At 44.7% G+C, this 25,923-nt stretch overlaps 1 protein-coding gene across 3 annotated transcripts in view; it reads left to right on the forward strand.

Moving 5' to 3' along the window:
* The first annotated feature begins 519 nt into the window (after nucleotides 1-519).
* Nucleotides 520-25,923, forward strand: part of NCALD (neurocalcin delta) — a 58,349-nt gene continuing 32,945 nt past the window's right edge. For 2 of the 3 annotated variants that reach the window (XM_074898628.1, XM_074898627.1), the window contains exon 1: nucleotides 523-654. The gene's annotated coding sequence lies outside the window, so the exon portion shown is untranslated. Of the gene's footprint in view, nucleotides 683-25,923 lie in introns of all 3 variants that reach the window. The other variant, XM_074898629.1, reaches the window with a different exon arrangement.

Raw genomic sequence — 25,923 nt, forward strand, 5'->3', positions numbered from 1 at the left:
CCTCTGCCTCACCCCGAATCTGGGCAGAGACGCTGGCGACCAAATGTGCATCTCTGTGGCTATGAATAAAACCTCAGCTGTGTGTCATTTTGAAAGACCCTAATTTTAGCTAGCTGGGGCAGCACCCAGCTGCACATCGCTGAGGTGCCCTGGTACGCATGGAGGACAGCACTTTTACCCCTTTCCTTGGGCAAACCAGACGTATAAGGGTTTTGGTTTTTTTCTGCCGGAGACTGAGGATGCAGGAGGAAGAGGGAAGCACGTTTTCTTAAGGGGATAGGGTTAAGACAGCGTCGGTGTTGGGACCAACCCCGGGGTGCAGGCAGCTCCAGCGAGCCCTTGGTGTTTGGGTTGTCCGGGCGCCCGTGATGGTTCCAGTGTGCGCGCAGTATGACAGATGACCTATTGAAATAATTTCGGAGCAGTGCTGGGGTTGCCAGGACAACCAGTGCTCCCTGGGCTTGCGCCTGGCCATGTGACAGCCGCCTTGACGTCAGCTGGAGGCAGAGCCTGCGGTTTCGGCCGCTCAGCCAAAGCCTTGTGAGAACCTAGTAGATGCTGGATTTATCCCCGCCACCGCCGTCGCTGCCGCTGCTGTTTCTCAGGGGCTGCCAGAGCATGGACTATTAAAAACTTGCATTTCTGCAGTGTGAGGTAACCATTTGCTTTATGTTCTCGTCAGGTACTGTTTTTTTCCTTTAAAAAAAAAAATAGTATAGAAAGCAGCTTATCGTGACTGATATTTTTTTCACTTGTTTGTTTTGGCTGGAAGTTTGCCTTGATGAACAAGCCCGGCACTATCAGATAAATGCAAAGCAGCTTCCAGTTACTAATTCTGTGTGCAGACTGCAAAGCAGAGTTAAATTTAGATTAATGATCCATGAAAGGGGAATAAAATGATATTGTTCTCGTTTGTCACTTTAGGAATATAAATGAACATGAGTAATCCTAGGCTAATGCATTTGGGAGTTAAAAGAAATTGCATTTAGGTATTGTGTTGATTTGGGCATCTCTACAGCTTTATACCTCTGTTGGAGCTTGTAGTTTTTCAGTGCTGTCCAATTCAGGCGGGTTTGTACCCAACGTGTTCAGTGAGGGGAAGCCAGCAACCGATGCAGCTAGGAACAGCTTGAAATCCAACTCCCAAAGTTTGAGTGTTTAAATCATTTTTGTTCACACGGAGTCCCTGCACCCCACACACTCCCCGGGCTTTCTGTCCCTCTCCTGGGGCACGGCACTCTTGACTGTGTAGTGTTTACAAAGGAAAGGATCAAGAGCTTCCTGAAAAATTATCTGAAATATGACAAGAGAGCAACACTGCTGTAACACAGACTTCTACCCTTTTTCTCACACACATATGCACAGCTTGGTGGTTTTGTTGTTTTTTTTTTTTCTTTCTTTCTGTTGTGGGTTGAGAGCAGTTAGAATAGTTAAAAAAAGAACGGCAGCATGAACAGCATCACAGTAATTGAAAAATGAAATGCTGTTTGGGTCTTTTTGTAAAAAGAAGAGGCAGTTTGGTTCTGTTTCTGTATTGTCCTCTCTGAGGGGGCTGTTGTGGGGAATGAGATCCCAAGCTCCTGAAGTTTAGTGTCACAGCCTGAGTTTGCTTGTGTGGGAACATATAGATTCATTTTAAGAACAGATTACACTGAAGCATCATGTGCGTTGTTTCCTGGAAAAAGTATGCTAGATCATTCTTATCTTCTCTAATTATATACTTCTGTTCCCTTCCTCCCAAAGTTCAAAGGGTTTATTGATAATGGTAATGATTTTCTAAAGCAGCTGCCAGTCTGAAACGGTCACGGCGCTACAAAAAAAAAATGAAAGCACAGAGCAATAAAAGATAAAAAATTATGCAAAAATTATTGTAATGTTACCAAATGCAGCAGAAGTAATTGTTTCAGAAAGGGAGCCAAAGCAGAGATTAAAACTGAAAACACTTCCGTAAGGAAAGTTACGGCTTAATGCTCTGGATTTCACTGCATTTGGCATTCTTAACAGAACAGCAAGGATAAATGCGTCTGAAACCTCTAAACCATTTCACTTGGTGTTATCTCATCTGTTCTTTCCTATTCAACTCTCGTGCCTAAAAACATCAATGTTTGGGGGGGCTGAAATATTTGAAATATTCTTTATTAAATTCTTCACCTGATGTCAATGCATCAGCGCATGAGGAATCTCGAGTGACTTGTCATAGGTGGCTTTAACCAAGGTTTACAGGAGCCTCACAGCTTCGGTGTGGAGGTACTAGCACCCCGTGCACAGCCTTCCCACGGGGAGTGGGGCTCTCGGCATCCTCGCCCAGGTGATCCGCCTAGGCTGGGCTGGGCACAGCTGCTCCCCAGCCGGCATGGGGAACCACGTTTTCGCCAGTGGCAGTCTGTGTCCCCCCCACCCGCATGTGAGACCCCCCGGAGTCTGGGCAGTGGAGTAGGAGGGAAGGGCAGGGGGAGGCAGTCGACGTGACCCACCACCCTCCAAGGTCTGCTTGTTCACCAGCTGGTGGGGCAAGTCTGGTGAGGCACTGGGGCATGGAGTACAGGGACAGATTCAAGCTGAGCAGCACCTGCCACTCAAGGAAAGTCACTCACCTTCACATCTAAAGGATTTGGCTCCATCTATACCTGCAGTCATCTGCCAGGTTTGACCTGAGTTATCAGTGTGGCAGTGATGCTTGGGGAGGGTTGGGGCCTCACCTCATCCATTTTGGCTCGAATATAGTGTCCTGTAGCATTTGATGCCTTGAAAACAGCTGCAAGGGGAAAAATAATTGATGCAACTTCCCAAGAGCTATTAGTTAGAAATATTTTAAAAATAGCCTCCTCATCTTCAACTGGAATGAACATATCTTGGTTTAGTGATACTGAGCAAGTCTTCAAAAGGCGCTAACTTGACCTGAGAGAGAAAGATGATAAACTGCTTCACATTTTACCAGAAGGGTCCTGACCATGTTGCAGCAGGAGAGTGGAGAGGCAGCGTTACTGGGGAAGCTGGTGAGTGCCACTGAGGTTGCACAGGGATGTGTCCTGCTTGGCAGAGTGACCAGCTCTGTCCCCTCTCACTGAGTCTTTGTGGACTCTGGGCATCCCATTGGCCTGGGCTCCTTTGAGCCCAGAAGGTGGGGACAACCAAAACGCGGTCAGGCAGGTAGCTCGCAGGCAGTGCGAGAGTCTGCAACTGAAGGAGAAGGCACAGGTCTGTCCTCAGGAGAAGGGCAGAGGACAGTATGTGAGAGTCATCTCAGGACTGCATGTCTCTGCTCAGTGGTTACATGCTCTCATTTTTGATGGTCAGCTCTGTACCAAACCATTTTGACAAATGCATGGATTTTACCTAGGGAGTGTGTGAAATTGCCAGGCAATGTAAGGTTAGGCATCCCGCTGTCTCTGCCCTGCCAGTGGTTTCACCCACCATGAGAAAAGAACAAGCAACCTGTAGGTTCCTTCCTACCACCAAAAGAGGGGGAAGGTGGCTGCAGCCCATCCCTCATATTCTGCCCAATGCCACAGCTGTGAGACTGCCAACTTAATTGGACTTGAAATCCACTGACATAAAGGAAAAAAAAAAACGATCTGAACACAGGCTTGGTGACACTTCACCACCTTCTGGGAGGTCAAATTGACCCTCATACCTCCCATCAGCCTTCATGTCATTTGGAAATGTCACCCCCTTGCACTCACATGAGATGATCTCTTCCGACAGTCTCCTTGTCCATGGAGGAGGGCAAGCAGAGCAGCGATTCCTGAGGAACTGGAGCACGTCACCTTAGGAGAGACCTTGGCTAAAAACAGGATTGAGGTCTCACTTCTCACACAACTGGATACAGCCAGGGAAATTAAAAACAGACACCAGTTGTTGATGCCTCCAGCCTGGTAATAATAACACACTCAAGCCTTTAGTGTGCTCTACCTTGATCTGGTTGAGTTGATGGGCAATGACAATTTAAATTTAGGCTAGAAGCATAATAAAACCTAAAAAAACCCCTTGCAATGCAGAGAACTGACTCCTTGCATTTTTCAAACAGAATGAGATTTCTGCTGGTTTTTTAAAGGTCCCAGCCTCTACTGAAGGCAGTAATTCGGGGTGGGGGGGTGGGTGTAAAATCCCTCATACAGGAGGGGAATTGTCAGACGGCGGGAAATGATGTAGCAGTATGGAGTTTCAGGCTCTTAAATTACATATTGCAGAAGTTGGTTTCCACACTGCTAAAAATCATTGTGCTAATTTAATGTCCTGCATCAACATTAGCAACAAATGGTTTAAATGATAACTGAGCTGCAGTAGAGATTTTAATCAACAGTTGCTTTTCCAATTAAATGCAGATGCCATGTGTATAGTACTCTGAATGCAAAATAAAAGTTGACCTGATTGTTGGTTCCAGGCTAAAGCAACAAAAATCCTAATTCTGGAATGTTTTTGGTAGTGATATTTTAGAAATAATCTTCCATGGTGAGCCAAATCTATGCAGACAGTTATAGTCAGATAACAGTTTAAAAAATACACTATGTTTTGGCTCTACTTTTGCTGCTGTTAAATTTATCTACTTAAATAGCAGGGAGTATGAGTTGAGGTTTGAGAAACAGTAATTTTGTAATTATTTTACATGGATCGAATTATTCTGTCATCAAATGTGCATTTCAGACAGCATTACAGTATGAAAATATAATTAGAAACTGTAATTCAGGAATTGCTGAATGTGATATTTCCCAGAGGGAGCAGCTCTGTGAAGAAGCTGCCCTCAGTACAACTTTAGCAAATGTTGAAATCCTATAGGTGGAAAATGTGAAGGCCGAGTTGTAAAGTTCCTCTCCATTCTGCGGTCTCCACACACTGTCAACTTTCTGCCGAACTTCATTTTTCTGTAAGATTCATTTCCACAGAAACATCTAATCATTAAGAGCTGAAGTGCTCAGATCCTGTTCTGCTGAATTTCAGTCTGGCTGTGCTGATAGTTGCTGAACTGCTTTCAGCCACAAAATGACACTGAGATAATGTAAGGATCTGATTTACACACAGAAAAGCCAAGAAGCTTGTAGTTTCGGCTGAAATGCTGGTTTTAATTTGCCCAGCCCCTGGAATTCCCAGCTATGCCTCCTCTCACGGGAGAGAGCAGAGGATGGGTCTTGGTTTAGCTCTGTTTCTCTTCTTTTGTAATTCAAGACTTTTTGCTGCACGTGTTCACAGACTTGTGCAAAGTTTTAGCTGTGTAAATCTCACTGATGTCAATCCTTATAGTGTATTGCTATTCTTGTTATGATCTTTGGCTTATCTTAGACATATTAGCTGGAAAGGAACACATCTTCTCTTTGTAGATGGGCTTTTGTTAATAAAACCTGTCCAGTTTTGTCTGATACACACAGTTCTTTGGAGAGCGTCATGCATGGCCAATTTTTCCCACCACTTTGTTGGGGTGTTGGACAGGCCAATATGTGGAGCAAAGTCTGTGATGCACAAAGCAAAGCCAGCACTGAGAGGAGGCAGAAGCTGAGCGTGGGGCATATTTGATGCTTTCATGTCCCTGTACATCTCTCTCAGTCCTGCTGAGAGACAGTCCCAGTGCTTTTCCAGAGGAAATGTCAGGGCAGGACATAAAAAGGAGGAGTGTGGACCTGTGGACCCAGGACTGCGTGGATAAATGGGCTGGCTAGTGACTCAGGAGCATTGTTGCCTCCAGTGTGCTCTGAAGAACAAGTCCATTTTCCTGTGCCTGCCCAGGGCCACCTTCCTGCACCCACCTACACCCAGCCCTGGTGCTTTGCCTGGGTGTAGGGGAGGATGTCCACCCTGTCACTTGCATTTTGGCTGATGCACATCCTGCAACCTGGGTCTGGTATTTGCAATGTGAGCAAAGGGCAGGAGCTGCAGGGCATTGCTGCACATGTCCTGAGAAGGCATTTTTGTTAGGGAGGATGCAGTAAGCCAGGTTGGCTCTTTATGTATAAGTGGCCTCGCCTGGGGAACCCTGTGTGAGTGCTGTTTTGCAGGTGGGGCATGAGCAGCTCCTGAGCATCACACCCATATTTTTACACATTTGCTTAGAAACTCCAGAGGAGCAGGAGACAGTGTTGCAGTCAGCTTTGTCTGTGCATGGAGGCAGGTACACACTGGGGTTGAAAGGCTTTGAGACAGGTTTATACCTGCCACATTTGTCACAAAGCCTCTTAGCAGTGTGCTGTATTTCACCATCAAGAGAATGGGGCCTTGGGAGCAGGCTAGAGCCAGGCTGGCCTGCTGCTGCAGGGGCACAATGGACTAGGTGGGATGGGGCAACTGGGGGAAGGAGAGCCCTGGGCAGGACTAAGTGACCAGGTGATAGCAGGATGGGGCCAGGGACAGGCTTGCCACTTCTCGTCTGTTCTGCTGTCACTGTTCCTGCACTGCTGTGTTTGCCCCAGGAGGGACCCCTGGTAGCATTGCCCAGTGTCCTTGGGCATCTGCAGTATAGGCCAGCCAACACCTGTGTGAAGTGGAGCTGCCTGAGAGAGTCAGGGAAGAGAAATGCTTCCTACATTACTAGTGATGCTCCGTTATTTTCCTGCCATCTGATGTAACGATGGCTAGAAGGGCTGCTCTCAGTGCTGGATGCTGGGTTCAAAATAGGGCTGGAGAAGCACTGCATAGTCAACTCTTGCACAGTATGTGCTACTGGAGGACAAAGATTTTTCCCTTTAAGCGCTTCATGCTTGTTCTCATATCATAGAAGAGACCAGGTTTTAGAGATACTCGAGATTATGTGTATGGAGGGTTTATTACATGAGCAGCTCAGGTAGTTTACAGGCTTTCGCTCTAGAAAAGACAAAGCTGAAGAAGGTTAAAGTTAGCTTCTTTCCTCACCAAATTGCATCACTCCTAAAGTAGGCAGATTCCCTGATTATACCTCACATGGCCTTTCTGTGTCTCCTCCAGGATTGCAAAAACACAATGGATCCAGCTCATTTGAAGTGTCTAACTTCAGCTGAATAATACTCAAAGAGACTTCAGCCGTAAAGCAATTCAGCCTTTTAACTCTAAAGAAAATATTCTGCTCATGTTGTGTGCATGTTCCTAATGGCAAATCCAAGATACCAGGGGGAAGCAAGCACAAAGCCGTTGATTATTTCCACAACTGCTATATGCTTCCTATCACAACACTATTCTTTTGTGCAGAATGGCGGCATGATTGCAGAGTCCTCTTTAGCTTTACCATTTTAGCAAGCCCAGGTCCAATTAGAGCAATTATATCTCAGCAGAAACACTGTCTGTTGTCCTCTGGACCTGTCTGTCAAGTGTCCTATTCATAGCTGTTTGTCTTGTCTAAGGTTTTTCACGGCCGTTCTGACCCTACTAAAACAGCTTCATCTGAAGGGTAGCTTGCATTTTTGTAGACTTATTTCACAGGCTAATGCGAACAAGAGGAGTGCGAAATTACAGCTGGCCAAAGACACATCTTTCAGTCTAACCACAGTCTCCTATTGTTTGAACAATATTGCTGATTTGACACAGCACACAGATTTCACTTTCAATTATTTCACTTCACCCTTCACTTTCAATTACTATACTGCTAAAAATCAAGAACATATCAGAATTTGCCTTTCTTCCTTGCTGCATCGGAGGGTTTCCTTAATCAGAATCCCCAATGTGACTTGCAAGGCATGTAATGTTTAATGGCACATGATGTTAAACCACTTACAGCTCTGAGGTCTGTGTAGCACTATCTGGTCACTGAGTTATTGAAAGCTGCTGGGTAGTGGGCACTTCTGCAGAAAGACTATCTACATTTTGCTTTACCCCTGCTGTCAGAGCCTGATGAAGGAACTGAGTGACTCTTCCCAAGGAAGTTCCCCTTGTTACCATTAAGGTAAAAGCTGAGAAGCAGAGCTCAGTGAAAGGCAGAAGTGCTGGGACTTGGAAAGGTCAGGGGCAGTGGAAAGAGGAACTCTTCTCTTTCTGAACAAAAGATAGCATTCTTCTTCTGGAAGGCAAAATTCAGGGAGCAGTGTTCAGAGTCTTCTTCCTAAACCAGAATTAACTCTTTTCTGACACTTCAGAAATGAGGTTGCCTGTGAAAGAGAAGCCCCTGTCCCCTGCCACTGGGAGTCCCAGCTGACACACAGCAGCACTTGGGCAGAGCAGTGTCACTTTAGGAACTGAAAACATGAGCTCAGACCTTAGCTGTTCTTCCTCCAGCATTATCAGGGCAGCAGCTCCACCACATTTGTTTGTTATTTTGCCTCTCTTCTGCTAGGGTTTAGCTCACAAGGGAGAGCAGCTGGTTGCTTTTGTCAGGAGGACCTGCAGAGTCACCAGCAGTGGTGGCCCAGATGTCACCAGTTCCTTCCTTTCTTGCAGGATGCCACAGAGAGGAGAGACATGCCAGTGCTGACCAGGGCTGCAAAGAGACCTGGCAGATCAGGTGACACTAGTGGCAAGGATAAATGAGAGCTGATGAAACAGCAGTATAACATACTCCATGCTAGTGCTGTGGGGGTCTTGGTAGATGTGTTAAGATAAATTTGTAATGTTTATCTGGATCTGCAGCTTTGGCAAATTCAGTTTCTTTACTCGCAGCAGTGATGTGCTTTTCTCTGTGAACCATGGGCAGTTAGCTGCTGTGCAGGGTTAGACCCCCCCACTCACCAAGTCCGCATAATGCTTGTGATGCTGCGATTAGAGAAATACAGTTCTTTGAGAGATGACAAAAGGTGGCAGAAGCACTAGTAGGGTGACTGCTTGCCTGGGATTTGCTCTTTTTATTAGATACTGGGACCCTTGCAGAAACCCCCATCTCAATTAAAAGTGTCTGATTAAAAATTGAAGTGTATTTTGCTATTAGTTCACTGTGTGTCCATGATTAATTCACTGTGGTGTGGCTCCCATACTGAGAGCATATAGTAAAACACAGCTTTCCTGCGTGCAGCTCCCACCATGCTTGTGGATGTCCCTCCTGGCAGGGCGGAGAAGAGACAGCTGGGAAAGAAGGGGTTAAAACAAGCCACAGTTACCAGTTTGAGGCATTTTCAAAAATAGCATCTTTTCTTTTGTTTGCTGAATTCCCTGTGCTTTTCCAGTGCTGTTCCCATTATTCATTTCTTTCCCAAAATAACATTTTTAAACAGAGGAATGGCTTACATGGGGAGAGTTGGGGATCTGCAGCCTGAGCCGGACAGTTGCACGTGCTCCTGTGTCTGTGTCGAGGGGGCTCCGAGCTGCCCTTGAATGCTAATGGCAGACTACCAGAGAGGTGACAATTCCCAGTATTTCAGGCAATTTTGCCTCCTCGGCAGTGAGTCTGGCAATTCCTTCCTGACAGCCTGCAGCAGTGCTTCTCAGGGGCAAGCTTCGGGTGTGCACAGCTTACAGCTGCCCTTGCAGAGAAACAGTTATTATTCTTCTTTCAATGGGGAAGCTTGAACATGTCTGAATGGCTTCCAGCTACGCAAGGGACATGCTCATGGCCAGCGCAGAGGGAAGGTGCCCTGGCAGGAGGTATGCTCCTGCTGTCCCGTGTCTTTGTAGCCCAACTTGCCCAGAAGCATTTCTTGCTGGTGGATGGTCCTTTGAAGGAGAAGAGGGGAAGCCTCTGGGAAAATGACTCCAAGGGAGCCTGGCGCCCGGACTGGTGATGCAGGCAGCTCCCACTGAGCTGGGATGCAGCTGGCCCTTGGGGTTCCTCCAGTGTCCCATCCTTGAATGCTGACCCAGGAAAGCAGCTGCTCCGGAGGGGCTCCCTGGCACCACCCTGCTCATGGCAGCAACTTGCTGTCACCACATTCCAATTCCAACAGTTCACCTTCGCTGTGGTTGGCCAGCCACCCAAGCGCTGAGTGGGAGGATTGAAGCATCCCAACCTTGCTGCCCTCACTGGAGAGCAGCCAGCCCACTGGCTGCCCTGGCAGGGTGATGGAGAGGAGCTGCCCCCCACTGCATGTGGGGGCTTTGGCATGCGGGACCCCGCAGCTCTGCCCCGCCAGAGCCAGCAGTGCTGGCCTCTCTGTGGAAATCCCCGGAGTCATACTGAAAGGCACCATGCGGGAAGGTGGCCAGACCCAGAGGAGTCACATGCCACTTAGACAGATGCTGCTGCTAAATACAGGGTGCTGAGGGGATGGACCAGCCATACCACCACCCTCTCTCTGGTCTGGGGTCTGGAATAACCCCAGCAAGGGGCCTCCTTAGTGCAGTCAGAGGCTGAGCCCACTGGGGCTGTCATTTGGGCTGCAAGTGTCAAGTCTATGAAGATGGTGTTTGAGGGTGCAAGGGCTGAGCACCACTGGGGCTGGGGTTCAGGGGTGCCACTGACACATATGTGAAGAGTGGTGTCCATTGCAGGGAGAGCAGGACCCGCCTATACACAGCGTGGGAGCAAGACTCTGGGCTCTGGGTCGCTGTCAGCAGAGGGGTGCCAAAATCAGGCAGAAGCCTGGAGATGCCCCAGCCCCTACCTGCTTGAATCATCAGAGAGCACCAGCACCGGGCAGACATGAGATGACCAACATGATCCACTTTTCTAACACTGTCTTGTGTCCAGTATCTGCTTTCTAAATCCTCCCTTTCCTGAAGTACTATGCACTGCATGCCACTGCAGCTCTGTGGCTGCCACAGCCCTGTGCACAGCACTGCATCTGCCATGCAGTGCTGCCAAGTATTTCATATTCACTCTGCAAGAGGGAAGTGATGTTCAGGTGCTCTCTTTGTAAAACTTCAGGGTTGCAAGAGGTAAAAAGCAAAGGAGATTTCTGAATGCAGTTTTCTCCTGGTGCTTTTCTTCTGTTGAATTCATCCTTTAAGTTTTTGGCCTTGGAGCATTATGTCAAGGGGGTTCAAGAGAGCCAGGGAAGCATTTACCTATCTCCTTGCCTGCAGCTTTTCAAGGAGGTTTGATTGGTTTTTTTACTTCCTCTGTTAGACATGTAGTTTTTTTCCACTTTCTCTGAATTTCTCAGTCAGATCAGGCTGCCTGTGCCTCCTGTCCCTGGGGACATTGCTGGCCGTGCAGGCGATGGGACGGGACTCACCTTCCACCTTGCTGCATGCTGGAGGTGCAGCTTATTTATCAGATGCTAAGCAGAGGTAGGCTATGTCACTCGGTAGAGGGCAAAATCTGTCACTCTGGGACCCTTTAGGCCAGGGTCCTCATTTAAAACCCTCCATGAACTCACTTGTAACCCCAGGCAAATCATTTAACATCAGTGGCCATCCCAGTCAGACAAATGTGACCACGACTATGATGCCTTGGCAGGACCTTTCCCCTGCAGAGCACAAGGATATCGGCTGGGATCTTTTGAACAGTGAGATTTAGTAAGGCAGGACCCCAGCTTTTAGTAAAGCAGGACATGGGATGACTGCATGAGAGTGTGAAGTTTTCCCCTTTCACTTGCAAATACACATTGCTGTGCTCATATTGTTCCAAATAATACAGGGGATTTAGGAAGACTAGCATTAAGCCATTTTTTCAGAGTCATTGAATATGTTTAATCCTTATTAGCCTTGAGCAATTGTCTCCCAGTGAAGTCACGAAAGGATAGGTATAATTAAAGATCTGTCCTGGGCAGACTGCCGTGCGTGTATAGCTGCACAACTGCTCTCACTAGTGAAAGAGAAATATATCTTTCTAAACGAAAGCTCAACAAGAGGAAACATTTTTTCACAAAACTGAACACAAGTGTTTCTTTCAAGCGTCATCAGATAAAAGCAAAAACTTACATTTCTAGTTCCACTAAGCACCTAGCTATAATGTACAGTTCCTTGACTTTTGCTCATTTTTTAACCAAAATGTGATCCTGTTTTAAAGTATAGTTGTTTCATCTGGTAATAAAAGCCTATTCAACTGTCTGCGTGTTTCATCAGTGTTTGCATTCCTTGTTCTGTATCATATTTTGCTTCAATCTTTCCACTGAAGAATTAGTGTTGTCCAAATTGCCACTGCTCAACTGAACATAACTCCCTATTCCTTACTATATAAAGTTGCTTATCTAATTCTGTTGGTGGATAATTTTGATCAAGATTTCACAGCATGCTAAATTAGTCTTTGAAGACAATTCAGTGACAGGCTTTTTTCCAAGTTATTGCTGAAATCCCCCACCCCACCCATTGCAGAGGTTTATGATCACTGCCTCTCAGGCGTCTGGCACAAATGGAAGTGGCACCGTTGCGTGACATGGTCGTTACTTCAGGTATTAGCCTTGAGAAGTGCTGGGTAGTTGGATGGTTTGTCATGTCTGTTTAAGCACATTATTCCTGAAACTGGTCCTCTTCCAATCAATAAAAGACTCCATAAAATTGTTTAAACATATTAAGAAAGACGTAATTTACTTCAGGAATCTTTATTGCGTTTCATTATAGGGCACTGAATCTAATATACAAAGAAGATCACTTTAATTATAAGTGGACAAAAGGAAGATCCACGCTACATTCCCACTAAGCAACAATCAGCAGCATGCACCTTCTCCATCTAATGCAGTTACATAAACTAATTAGGTTGGTGCTTCTAATGGGAACAGTGGTTAAGTATATTACACAGCCCCTGAGAGAAACTGGCATCAGATGAATTTGTTAGGTATTGTGGTATCTATTCTCAGCTGGTTTTTCCTGCCCCGAGGAAGCTCATGATAGCCAAAATGTGGGCAGAGAGTTCAGATGATGGGCCATTGATCTCCCCGTTTTATCTCAAACCAGTTTCATTGTGCTCAGTGCTGCCCTCTGGAAGCTCATTAGATACCAAGGGACTGTAATGGCCCTCTCCACTTTCAAACCCATGCATGGCTAGTTCTTGTTTTAGAAAGTGAAAAGTGCATCGGTGTCATTCACTACTGTTTTGCTCTTTATTGCTATTTCAAACCTGGGGCAGACAGTTTTTGAAGGAGGAAAAGAGAAAACTCAGTTGAAGGTGGTATCCGAGAGTCACAACTCCCTTCCACCTGTGTTCTCTTAAGTGGGGAGCTGACAACTTTCATACAGGTTAACTTCTTGACTTTTTGCATATAAGCATCTGATAGCTAAACAGCAGAATCAAACATCTCCTGTACCCTGCAGCATCCAAAAGATCTGCATTACTTACAGCAGGAGCAGCCCTTCTTAAAACTGTGATTTATAATATTTGAAACATAGAGAAGACCCATCAAAGGGTGAATATTATTTTATTTTATTACATTAAGCACTTTCCAGCCATTAATATCAGGGGATCATTTTTCTCCCTGTGGAGGAATGAGTGTGCTGAGGCTAGTGAGGAAAGGACGAGGCCCAGCAGCAGAGTGATACATGAAGTAACATTGGGGATGAGGGATGAGGAATGCAGGGATGTGGGAGTGCAAAGCCTGAGTGATGAAGCAGCGCCTGGGCTCCATGGCCATGGGAGCAGCCCTGTGTGTTCAGGCACTGCTGCATGGAGGTGATAAGTATCCATGTCTGTCATGGTGTGGCTTGGGGGGAGCATGGGGCAAGATGCCTCCTCACTGTCACAACAGTGAGACAGTCCTGGGTATGCCCTGGAGCAGAAGGATGGCTGTCAGGAGGTTTAAGTGCCGGCAGCCTCTGTGCCCTGGTAGGGTTGGGCAGTGCCTAATGGGAGTCTGTCTTGTGCTGGTCCCCTTTTAAGTCCCTGCCAACCCAGGAACCTTGAAAACTGACCCCAACTGTCCAGGAGCACAGGACCAGCTGATATGAAAAGCCATACAGATGTTTTAGAAAATCTTTTCCTCCCTCTTCCTGTGCATTGATTCAGTCTACACTGAAAGGCAGCTGTCACCCAGTGTAATTACTCTTTGTAAAGTGGTCAGAGGTCTTCAGATGAAAAAGCTATGTAGTATTAGTAAGTTATTGTGTTCCCTATAGGAGACAAAGGCATCACATTAAGGAAGAAAAACTTTGTAGAAAGTGTGAATTTCTCCATCAATACTGAATAGAAACTGAGTACATGATTCACTTTTGAAGAAAATGGAAACTTACTATTTCACAGATTTGGACAACATACTCTGCAAATCCTCTTGACTCCAAGGTTAAGCCCAACCAGCTGTGAATTTTATTGAGGTTACTTGTAAATCTTAATTTCAATTAAATTTTTTGCAATAACCAGATTGCTGCTCCCAGTGCTCTCTGATGTTTGAACTGACAGAGCTGGCCAGCTCTCCTGACCTGTCTGCTGCATCCTGGCATTCACTCATCTGCTTGTATAACCCTCTGCTCACATTCCTGCTGCTCCACATTACTGATGTGTGGCAGCAGGAGATTATATATTGCAGGGGAAGACAGAGATACTGTAACACTTTTACTTAATATTGCCGCCTTTGGCTCTCCTCTTCATGATCCTTTGTGACAGAAAGACTTTATCCACTGTGAGAAGCACTCTTGGATTTTAGGATGCCATTTGTCTTCCAGAGGAAGGCAGAACAGGAGGGGACCTCCTGACTCGTCTAGTCCACTGCAGGTATCTACATCATATAAGACCCTATTTATGCGTTTTTCAAACCTCATTTTCACATGAGCTAAGACGTTTGTCTTGTGATCTTCGGAGAAGGCTGTTCCACAGACTTCACTGCTCCAGTGGTTAGAGATTTGCTTCTCATTCCAAGCCAAAATTTATTCATGGCTAGTTTATACCCATTTGTTCTTGTGCCAGCATTGTCCTTAAGTTTAAATAGCTTTTCTCCTTCCCTAGTGTTTACCCCCTCTGATGTATTTATAGACTACAACCATATCCCCTCTTGGCCTTTCTTTAGCTAGGCTAAACAGCCGAGTGCCTCTGGTCTCCTCTGAGAGCACAGGCTTTCCATTCCCTTATTTGGCTCTGCAGCCACTGTGGGCCAGAATCCCTCTTCTGGAGCATGCTTTCCTGGCCACATACTACAGTAATTTAGGTGAGCCCTCATATCTCCAAACCCTTGTACAGTCTGCTGTGTTTTCATTAGTAGCATAGGTACTTCCCCTTCCCTGGACTCACCAGATCATTTTCAACAGGTTCATTAGGAAGCTCATGTATCTCCTGCAGGTCACATCATTACTGGTGTTTTCCAGTTATCTTATGGCTATATAAGATCTTCAGCTCTTCCTCCCACTCCATCATTTCTAGTTAAAAGCATTAATTCTGCCTACTGGTCCCTCACAAACTGCACTTTGTAATACAGAATTCCATCCCATTGCATTATTCCAGTGACAAAATCATCCCATTCTTCTTGTGTGGTAGCCTGCTTGTCCTGCTCATCTTGGTGTCATCAGCAACTGCACTGCTTTGAGATTATGCATCATGGTTATTAATGAAAATGTTAAACGAGATCCATCCCAAGACTCATCTTTGAAGAACCCTATTGCAACCACCTGAGATTTCCCCTTTCATTTCAACCCATGATCCTTAAAGAGGAAACATCTGTCTGACTCTGTCCAGCACATCCCCCAGCAGGAATTATTTACTTTGATTTTAATGAAGTAGTTTTGAATTAACATGTCTATACACATTTATATATGTATTAGAAATGAAAGCTTATGTGCTGGTTTGAAAGCCAGTGCAGGCAGACTTTCTACAGGGTTTCCATATAAGGTCAGTTCTGCCAAGAAACTTCAGTTCTAACCTCTAACATTTCTACAACTTCAGTCTGAGATCTCTCTTCAGCAGGACTTGCCAATTGTTGCGCTCAAGTCGGGGTGTTAGCAGACGTGTTTTGCTCTGCTTCAGTCTCCCAGTGGGTTATGAAGCCAAATTCATGATTCAAATGACTGAACTCATTATTCAGGCTTAGTACACTTCTTTATGGGAATTTGGAATGGGGTGAAAATTCTTTTGTGCTCTGGCCTGTGTTCCTCAGATCTTGGCCTGCAGAGGAATAGCAAAAATGATATTTGTACCCTTTACATTCAAAATGGGTGATACTATAAATATCTTGTAGTCCTAAAACAACATTCCTGCTAGTTCTTCAATTAAGACTGCAAGACTTCTCCCCCAGCATCTCCCTGCGATTCCTCACAAAGATCCAACTGTCTTCTCTTTTTCTTTGTGCCAAAGGGTTTAGAGACTTGGAGGACTTGATGGTGACATCCCACAAACCAAAGAACAGAGCTACTTCTCTTTTAGACTCAAATAAAGCAAGAGAGGATAAATTACTGAATCTTTGGTTGCCCTTTTGATGACAGGAAAAGCATTCCTTGCCCTCCTTCACTTGAACAGTTCAGATTTTGGATATCTCTTAATGTTAAAGCTAGTTCTTCTGAATGTGTTGTATAAATTAGAATTGTATAATTCTTCCTTTAAAAAGAAGTGGGAAAAGCCTCCAGAAATATCAAATCAGTCTAGTTAAGCTTGTTTCTTGCATTATAACTTAGCTTTTTTAAATCATTCTCTGATCTGAAGAATTAGCTTTCACTTTTGCATATTGAGGGCTGGCTGACAAGCCTTCATCATGTGCCTACATCTGAGATATTGTAAGCCAAGATCCAGATCCTCCCATTTCACTCCAGACTTTGTCTTACTCACTTGGTGAACAGTTATCCTGGCTGCAGCTCTAAGAACAATTGATTTGAGGATTTGTCTGATGAGCAGTCGGGCAGAAAAGGCTTTAATTTGGCATGAGGTTGTGTTTTCCAGCTCTTTTTGGTAAAATAAAGGAACTCCACAACAACAAATGATATAATTCGATTTGACATTGGATGTTGAGCAAAGTGAGACTGTGTTCTCCTCAAGCAGTTTTGTGAAACTAGCCTCCAGTATGTCTGTTTCTGCCTGAAATCAACCCATGAATTTGGAGTTTGCTTAGTCACTAGACTCCAGAGATGGTATTAACTAGTTTTCCATAGCTTGCATGAGACAGCTTAATTTAGGTTTTCTGAATCTGGAGTTATATGCCCCCTGTTTTCTGTAGATAAGTAATGTGGAGAGGTTGGTATTAAAACAGTCGCGTCCTGAGCTGCTGTCGAAGGATGTAATTTAGTAAAGATTGTCTCTAGATTCAAAGCATTTAGCGTGTACCTGCACACGTGCTTTGATGCAGTCCAGCCCCCTTGCTCTGTTCAGGCAACACTGGGTGCTCTGGCTGTGAATTTTCAGTGGAGGATCCCTTCCACCAAGGCAGCTCTCTACTGATCTGAACCCAGCAGAGGGAACACTTTTGCTGGTCTCTGCCTCTCTTGTCAATACAGGACATGGGCTGAAGTTGAGCAGAGCTAGGCAGCTGGATCCCTAGCACATACAGAGCTTGTGGTATAAGTCAGAGATGTCCCTGGGAGCAGCAGTCCCCAAGGCACTACACTGGCTAGTGCAGAGTCACAGTGTGCAGCCAGGTTCCTGAAGCCAGATTTCTCCCCCTCTCCTCCCCTCCTGTTGATGAGAAAACTTGGATGTAGGAAGCATCCAAACCAAAAGCATAGGGAGAGGACTGTACCAGCCTGCAGCTGCTTAGCATCTCAAAGGGAAGACTGAATTCCTTGTATCTGGCAATCGAGATGCAGACAGTCACTTTATTGACAGAGTTAGTTCATATTCCAGTCCATCATGTGTACGGATAATGCACTGTGAGATTAAGTGACTGTAGCAATAAATTTGATAACCTAATTTTAAAAGATAAAAGCTCCAGTGAAGTGAGGCTTCATGGCACACTCCACACCACTCAATTTCCTGTGCTTCAGAGCAGCAGGCAAGAAAGCCCTCCCTCAGGTAGCTGCTCTGCACCTCTGACCTCCTCCTCCAAAAGCAAATCTTCCAGGGAAGGAAATAGAGCAGTACTAAAATTCCCCTCCTGGGTACCAGCATCCACTGTCACTCTTTGCAGCTCATGTGAAAGGTTGTATGGAGCAGGACTGGGAGAAGCCTTTTGAGCAAAATAAGGAGTAGTGCTGTTCTGCATCAGAAGACCTGCCGCCTCTTGCCTCCTCCCTCCTCACTTCTGCATCACCTTCCTCTCCCCTTGAGTTTCGGATAGCCACAAGCACTGCCAGCCCAGGCCCTGGAAGTTTTACTGGTCTGGAAACAAGAGTAGCTTCTGAGCACTGGTGGAACAGAAGTGCTGCTTCCCACAGGCTATTGCAGGTCAGCAGCAAGAAGTGGCACCAGGAGAAGGGAGAGAGCAGCGTGTGGTACAGCGGTGCTGGGCAGACACCTTGGAGTTTTGTACATGCTTTGGGTTGCGGAATGGCTGAACACACTGGGCATTGCACAAGGTCGGATAGTGTCTGGAGATTGCTCAATACCCACAGGCCTCCTGTGGCAGCAGTTTAGGGATAGATACTGCAACCCATAAGGAAACCCCAAGAGCTGGGTATTTCAAGCTGGACTTCAGCAGAGCAACCACTGAATTTGTCCATCTCTGCAGCCTCGGACACAGGAATGGCTCAACTACGGTGTGGCCAAGACCTAGGGAAAGAGGTGGCTTTGTGTGCATGGGGCAGCTGTGCAAAGAGGCAGTCAGGTGTATCGTGGTCCCCATCCCCTAAGGCATCACGGGTTTTAACAGGTCATTGATTTTCACTCATGATTGAGCTGCCTTGCTTGCTAGTGGGACCAGAGTTTCTTATGCAACTTAACTGAATTAAATTTTTCATCTGGCCACACTGCAAGGATGGCATTGTTAGAAACCACAGGCATGAAGCCCATGTAATGTTGGTGGCAGTAGCTTTATTTCTCTTGGCCTGCTAGGGTAGTTTGCAAGCTACACCAAACTTTCCCAAGCATTTGGTTGTCTTTGGATTTGAAAAGGAAGTATTTACATTGCAGGCTCTAGCAATGTGCTCAGTATGTGCTAGTTTAACATCATTTGAAATAATTGATCAGGACAAAAAGAAATCCTTGTGTTGGTTATGTTCTCTTCGTTTATGAAGGCCCAAATGTACAATGCTTCAAACGGTATGCTAAAAGCATCTGCAATAAGGTGATGGTGGCATCTTGTTAGCTTGGAACCCCCTGGGAAAAAATACATATTAGTTCTGTGTTACCAAAATCCAAATAAATTAGTGCTGTTTGCACTGTTTGAGTGCTTACAGTGCACTGTGGTTCAAAAGGAAATCACATAAAAAATATAATGTTTTCAGGCACTCCCACCCTCTCCATACAGAAAGCTACTGCAACCTATTTACTTGTACCAGCTTCACAACTGACCTCCAGCCAGAAGCTGAGGTTCACCCCAGTTCTAGTTGTGAACCTCAGACGAAGTTTTCAGGAAGCCTTCAAAAATACCAGTTGGTTGTTTCAGTAGTGTTCACCAGGACCAGTTCCCCAGGTCTTCCTTTCCTTGCTTATTTCCAGATCTTCTAGGCGTTTCACCATCTGCACATTTCAAAGAGTGTTTTGAATTATCTTATGAACCAAGGCTGATATTAGGCAGCTGGGTGGAAAAATGCTTTTGCCTGGATTCTTTGGCCAATATGCACATTTTTCACAAGCTTCTGTTTGAACAAGCTGTCACACAGGTGCATAAAATACTGCGTTCAGAAAAACCCTTTCCTTCACTGCTGGCTCTTGGCGTAAGTGGTTTCAGACATCCTGTACAGCTCCTGGAGCTGACAATCAGCTCTGTGCACAGCATATCTGTATTATCACCCACAATCTCTGTCTCAGCTTGTCCTGTCCCTCTCTGCTGTGATTTTTATTTTGTTGGGATTTGTTTGATTAATGACCATCACCTTCTCCATTTGCATGTGCTCAAGGAGCTGCATTGCCTGGTGGAGTGCACTATTCAAGCCGTGTACCCCAGGAGGGAGTTAAAGGAAACACTGAAGGCAGTTGGGCAGTGAGCAGGGTTTGATGGGGGTGAGTGTTTTTGAGGAGTCTCATCAGTTGCTGTCAGTTCTCCCTTGGCTGAACCAAGGAAGTCCAGACTCAATTCTTCAAGATCCTCCAGCAATACTGCTTGTAGCTGCTGGGCTTCACTGTGGTGTAAGCAGCTATTGCTTCATTGATGTAAGGGAGAGAGACAGCTGCATGTTAGGGAAAGATCTGGCCCACTTCCACCATGCTATATTGTAATTTTCCACAAAAGCATTTACCAGCAATTGCTCCATCCCACTGCCAAAAAAGAACAGTTTTTCTTCCTTCAAATAAGAGTGAATGTAGTACTTGTGCCACACCATATTCTTATAAATGTTAGTTTCTCATAATAACAGTGCCACATGCATAGGAAAAAATCATAACAGAGTGACCAGCACACACATCAAGGCTTTGATTGTAAACTTCCAGCTCTGAGAAGGAGATGAGCAATCTTTACGTTGAATTATAACTACAGATATTTCCTTTTTCCTAAGCTAGTGTCTGTTACCATGGCCACAACCCTGGCTATTTTCTGGCAGATGTTTAATTACATTCTTTTTGTTCCATTCACTAAGGTACAGCTGACATTTTAGGAGTCTTCAGTAAAGAAATCCATTTTTATTGTTTATCATTTTCCTAGAGAAAAAGAGCAGAAATTAATTAATATATGCCACCATGCACTATGCCTACACCTGCTAAGTAGATGTGAGGAAACCAGTTTCTTTACATCTTAAAGACTGAATATTAGACTGACATTAGCAGCAGTCAGACATAGGTGAAAACCATGCTGTAGAAAATAGGTGAGGAGTTTCCAGTTCTTGTCCTGGCCACTGGTAACCCCAAAGGACTAATCAGGTCCTTCAAACATGTCCTCTGGTTTCCACCCAAAGAAACACTGTTGATCAGGGCCTCTCTTTCCATGTATTTGTACATCACCAGCAGAGTCCTGCATGGGCCATGCAGAAGCTCCTGGTAAGCCACCTAGGTGTTGGGAATGTAGGCACACTTCAGCGTCCCCACTGTGCAGACAAACCTCTGGGATTTATTAAAACATGAGACCTTGCAAGAAGCTTCTTCTTTTCACTGATTTGTGAAGAGAGAAAATAATTACCCAGGAGATTGCTCAGTCAACAGGACTGCAGTGCATGCAGTCCTCTAGGTCTCTGATGGACTGTCCTTGGTCTGTTCCTCTTTACTTAGACAACATTACTATATGTGTCACAGTATAAAAAATCTGTTCATTAAAGCTTTCGGGACAGAGAAAGCCAAATATAAGGTTCCCTATGTTCAACATTTCGTCTATAAATGGTGGTGACGCCAGCATGTCATGAGAGCCTTGCCATCTCCTTGTGCACACTTCCCCACTAGACTCTCTCAGGCCAAAGAAACAACTAGTTTCTGGATCATAAGAAAGATCAAGTATGAGTTAGATGATGAGTCCTACTGAGACCAGTATGTAACTTGGTTTATGCTGAGAAATGTGACAAAAAGACAACTTCTGATGTATGTACACTTCCAGGGACAAATGACTGCTGAGCAGGGACTTCTGGTTGGTTGGCTTGAGCACATTTGGAAGGAAGAACCCTGCTTCTCATTTTGTTCTTACTTTCAGTGTCTAAACTTATCTGGATCTGTGTCTTGTTGCTCTTTGTCTGAGCTCTTCAAAGACTTCCTTGATGGATTGAAGTGTTGGGAAGGTGAATGCCCTAGAGGAGTAGCTCCCAAGATGTGAATGCAAATCTGCATGTTCAGACTGCTCTCCCAATCCTTTCTAAAGACAGTTGCTCTAGTCCAGTGCTGTGTAACTCTCTCTTTAGTATTTTTTTGACTAGGAGCTGCTAGGTATCACCTTTTTGATGAGTTATGAGATTTCGTTGTTTTGTTGTTGTTGCCTGGCTCCTCTTTGTGTTGGAGTTTTCTCTAGCTAGTACTGCTGCTAACTTGAAGCTGTTCATGTACTAAGCCAACCATAATCTCAGCAGCAATTGTGCTGATGAACACTGCAAACAGGGCAAAGGACAGTGCTGTCTTTCCCTCAAAAGCAGAATGCAGGCTATAGAGGGATATCCAGCATGGGATTCTCACTGAAACCCCAAATGCAAACAGAGATGCTAAAAGGGGCAGTTTAGGTCAGGGTCAATGGCTGCAGAAAGTCCCACAGTGAGACATGTGGTCAGCGTATAGCAGCTTCTCACAATCCCTGCTACTAAGTAGTGCTTACAGCATCTCCACCACACAGCTGCCCTGGGCAGGCAGGGGGATAGCTGACTGACGATGGACGTGCCTCTCAGCTGTGGCAGGGAGCAGGCTGGCTGCCCAACAGTCCCTTCTCCTTTGACCATACAAAGGTTGGCTGTCATCTTTTTGCCTTTATTTTTGGCTATGCAATTATTTTGCTAAATTGCACTCCATTTTGTTGCTGTAGAAACTGCTTTTGTCTATGTAGTCTATGTAATTAAATGTGTCCCCTCACATTATTTCATGCCTACAGTGCACTATCCACTATCCAAAACTCTCATTTTTCCCATTCACCTGTTTCTCAGCGGTAGTGTCATTTCCCTGGTGGCAGTCAGTCCAGCAGACAGAGGGCTTGAGCTTTGGGTTTTAAGAACTGATTCTTTCTGCAAAAGTAGTCCAAAGCTATGGACTTACCCTAAATAACTTGGTGAAAGCTTAATACCATGCTACCTAGCCTGGCTGAGTTCATGTAGGATAGAGATAATGTTACCTTCATAGAGCAGAAACATAATCTCCCTGTAGCAGGACAGGAAGCAGGAGAGGGTCCGTTCAGTGGGCAGCACATTTTTAGGCAATCCCTTACTTAAGGCACATTTTTAGTTTGCAGTCATGGAAGAGAAACAAGTGCTCAGTTTCCAATATCTGCTTCTCACTCCATGCATGTCTGATCACATCTCTCACTACAGCAGCTCAACAGACCTGCAGTGCCAAGGTCACTTGAAGGTTCACTCAGTTCTCTAAAAAGCAGCTCTGGTGGCTGACCTCAGATCTGTCCCATCTAGCAGATCTGAAAGACCCATTTGGCTCCCTCCTCAAGGCAATCACAGTTAAGTTAAATCTGGCATCCCACCTCTGCAGCCTACTCCCCACACTGGTGTGTACTAATCTACCATGTGATAACCTAATCAGGGAGTCTCTTGCTTCCTTCTCTTGAAAAGTGTGTCCATCATTTTATATTATTTAGGCTAATGTTATATATATATACATATGCACATATATATACCTATATATTGTATATATATACACATAATTCATACATATACATATACATGTATTACATGAAAAGAAAAGGTGAATTTTCAAAGTCAAATAGTTGGAAAAGTTGAAATTTGGATGATCTGTGCTTTCGTCTCTCAACTCTTCTAGCTTTCACCTATTTTCACATCATTAGAGCATATATATTAATGCAGTGAGATGTGCCTTTCGTTTATGCTTCATTTTTGTGACACCCCTTGGAAACTAGTTGAAGAAATTCAAGAGTGGGATCTCTTTGTGAATGAGGAAGATCACTTTGGAGAGGGGGAATTTCTTACTTATTCAAAAGCTGTGCACCACTGAGCCTTTTATTCAGTGCTTCCTCAAATGTAGAGAGTCTTTACTTGCAAATTGATGGAACCTCCCTTGCATCAGCCCACAGCTCTCCACCCCGAATAGTTTGAGTGTTTCTGTGTATGTACGTACAAGGGGGCTTACCCACATTAATGTCCCATTAAGTGCAACTTTGCCCATTTACTTGAGTATGCATCTGTGAATATCTCAAGAAATATCTGGAGAGCTTCCTATTTCAGACAATACAATCTATGTGTCTTTCTCAGAAGTAATATGTCTGCATCCAGACATCTTTGTTCTGTGGTGATTACAATGCACCTTTCAGTAGGGTCTCAGTGTGTTTCTAGATCATCTCATCGAGGAGCCATAGTTTCCTCTGTGAATGAGATATTCTAGGCATTTTTCAGTCAAATTTTAATTAAATGCTCTTTTGTATTCAGCTAGCTTTGTAAATAAATGATTTTGGAATATCTAAGAGTTACAGAACTCCCAGATGAAAAATGTGATTTCCCAAGTGGCCATTCAATGGAGACAAGAGTGGTAATCTGCTGAGACAGACTTCTGCAGAAAAAAATCAACACAATAATGCTTTCTTGTTTGAGGCTGCTTTTAAAGTTCATGTGTTGCATTTTTTAGGAAACAACATACTGTTCAGTGATGATATTTTTGTCCCACTTTGCATCAATTATTTGCTTTGCTTAAATTTGGGTGTCAGATCTGGCAACAGTATTGGAGAAAACAGACTGTGCTTTGTGTATAATGTGTGTATATGTAATACAGTATGATTATACAAATTTAACCAAATTGTTCTTTCACCTCTGTGACCATTAGCATGTTGGTAATTCAGGATATATATCTAGAATGACTCAGAAAAGAGAGAAGAAATCATCTTAGAATTGTATCAAACCTCTGTCAAATGTAGGATTTTTTTATTCTTCAAAATGTAGCTCCTTTCGTAGTTTCTCCAGTCCAGCTACTACACACAGACGTTACTTTCTTTGAGCATCTCACACATATTCTGAAGCACAAATAATTTCATGATAACCCTGAACTGTCTAATCTTTGTGAGCATCCTTGTTTACTTTGGACCCACTTTAAAGCTGTGCCTGAAAGGACTGGTACTTATTTAATAAAGAACGAAATTAGATTCTAGATGAAATGTGTAAAATACTAGGATGTCCATGCTCATGATTCCAAGGGGATCTGGACAGCACATGCTCTGCCCAGTGTAAGGCCCCCCATGCTGACGGGTGCAGAGGGCATTTGGAAGTATGTCCTCAAACTGTTGCTATGTGTTTGAGCTAGGCAGTCCAGTTCTACCTTCTATGTTGGGCCAGAAGGAAAACAATCCCCTGCATGTGTGCATAGATGAACAACTCGAACCTCCTAGCTGATAAGATGCTGGCAAAACTGAGCATCTGCTTGGCTGTGAGGTGTCTGTGTTCAGACCTGTTACAGCATTCAGGAGTTGCCCTCTCCATTTCTTCATGCTATACTTGATTGACATCAATCAAGAATTAGACAAGTGAACACATATGTGCAAGGATACACCTGCCTATGTAGTGTGAAACGGATGTTGTCACCATGATGGTTTAAGAGAGTAAGAGACTTGTAAGGAAGAGATAATATTTTTATTAGATTAGTTTATATACTGTGAAAAAGCAGAATGTACCTTTGGCATATATTGGTGAGTGTTGCAGGCTGGAATCTACATGGAGGAACCACTAAAGAATTACAGCCTGGGCTGGAGTGAGGTCACACCTGGAAATAAGTTTTTTCCTGAGGTCTCCCACTTGTTTTCAAGTAGCCTTCAACCTCACCCAGTTAATCAGCAGAAGTCAATTGTCACAAGCACCAAGAATCATCAGATGACATCAGGCCTTGCCAGAGCTGTCCGAGGTCTTCAAAATCACTCTAATACTGGTCTCACAGTCCTGATCCTGAAGAGAAGGTCTGTTTAAAATCTTTTAAATGAGCTTGAGTGTCTAATACAGACCGAGTGTCAGGTTTGGCAGTTTGTGGCTCACTGCAATGCACCTCTCACCACACTTTTGCTAATCTGTTGCATTTCAGGTGACAACTGCCTTTTGCCCTCTCCACAGATGTTACCATCCACCTCCCCCTCCACTAATATCCCCCTGCTTCAAACATGCTAATTATCCTTTTCTGCCATGTTTGTAGTGCATTAGCAATGATTAATTTACAGACAACCTGTTTCTCTCCTGTGTTTACCTTGGGGCTCCCTGCATTGTCTGACTCACTAAGGTACCTGTGAGAGTCCATTTATTTTTACCTCATTCGTTGGTCAAGTAAGAGACTTTTGAAGATCTTTCTTCACAAAGAGAGCTTCTTAGCAGTGGTTTGTAACCATTCTCACGTAGTTCAGCAGTATTTATCCTTTTCTGTCAATGCCATGTGCAAAAGAGAGTGAGGACACAACGGATTTGTGCCGTTGAGGACTACCTGCTGGTACCCTGCTAAGGGACAGCATGTGGGGCCTTTCAGGAGCACTAATACAGACCTTCAGTCAGAAAACAAACCCATTATTGGATTTCCAGATGCATATTAAGTAGTGGGTGGAGAAGGCTACACAAACTTGCTCAGAAAGACCTTTTTTTTTTCCTGCATAAGCAACAGGGAAAACCTAAATAATG

Source organism: Athene noctua, chromosome 2 (assembly GCF_965140245.1).
Source record: "Athene noctua chromosome 2, bAthNoc1.hap1.1, whole genome shotgun sequence".
Classification (NCBI taxonomy): Eukaryota; Metazoa; Chordata; class Aves; order Strigiformes; family Strigidae; genus Athene; species Athene noctua.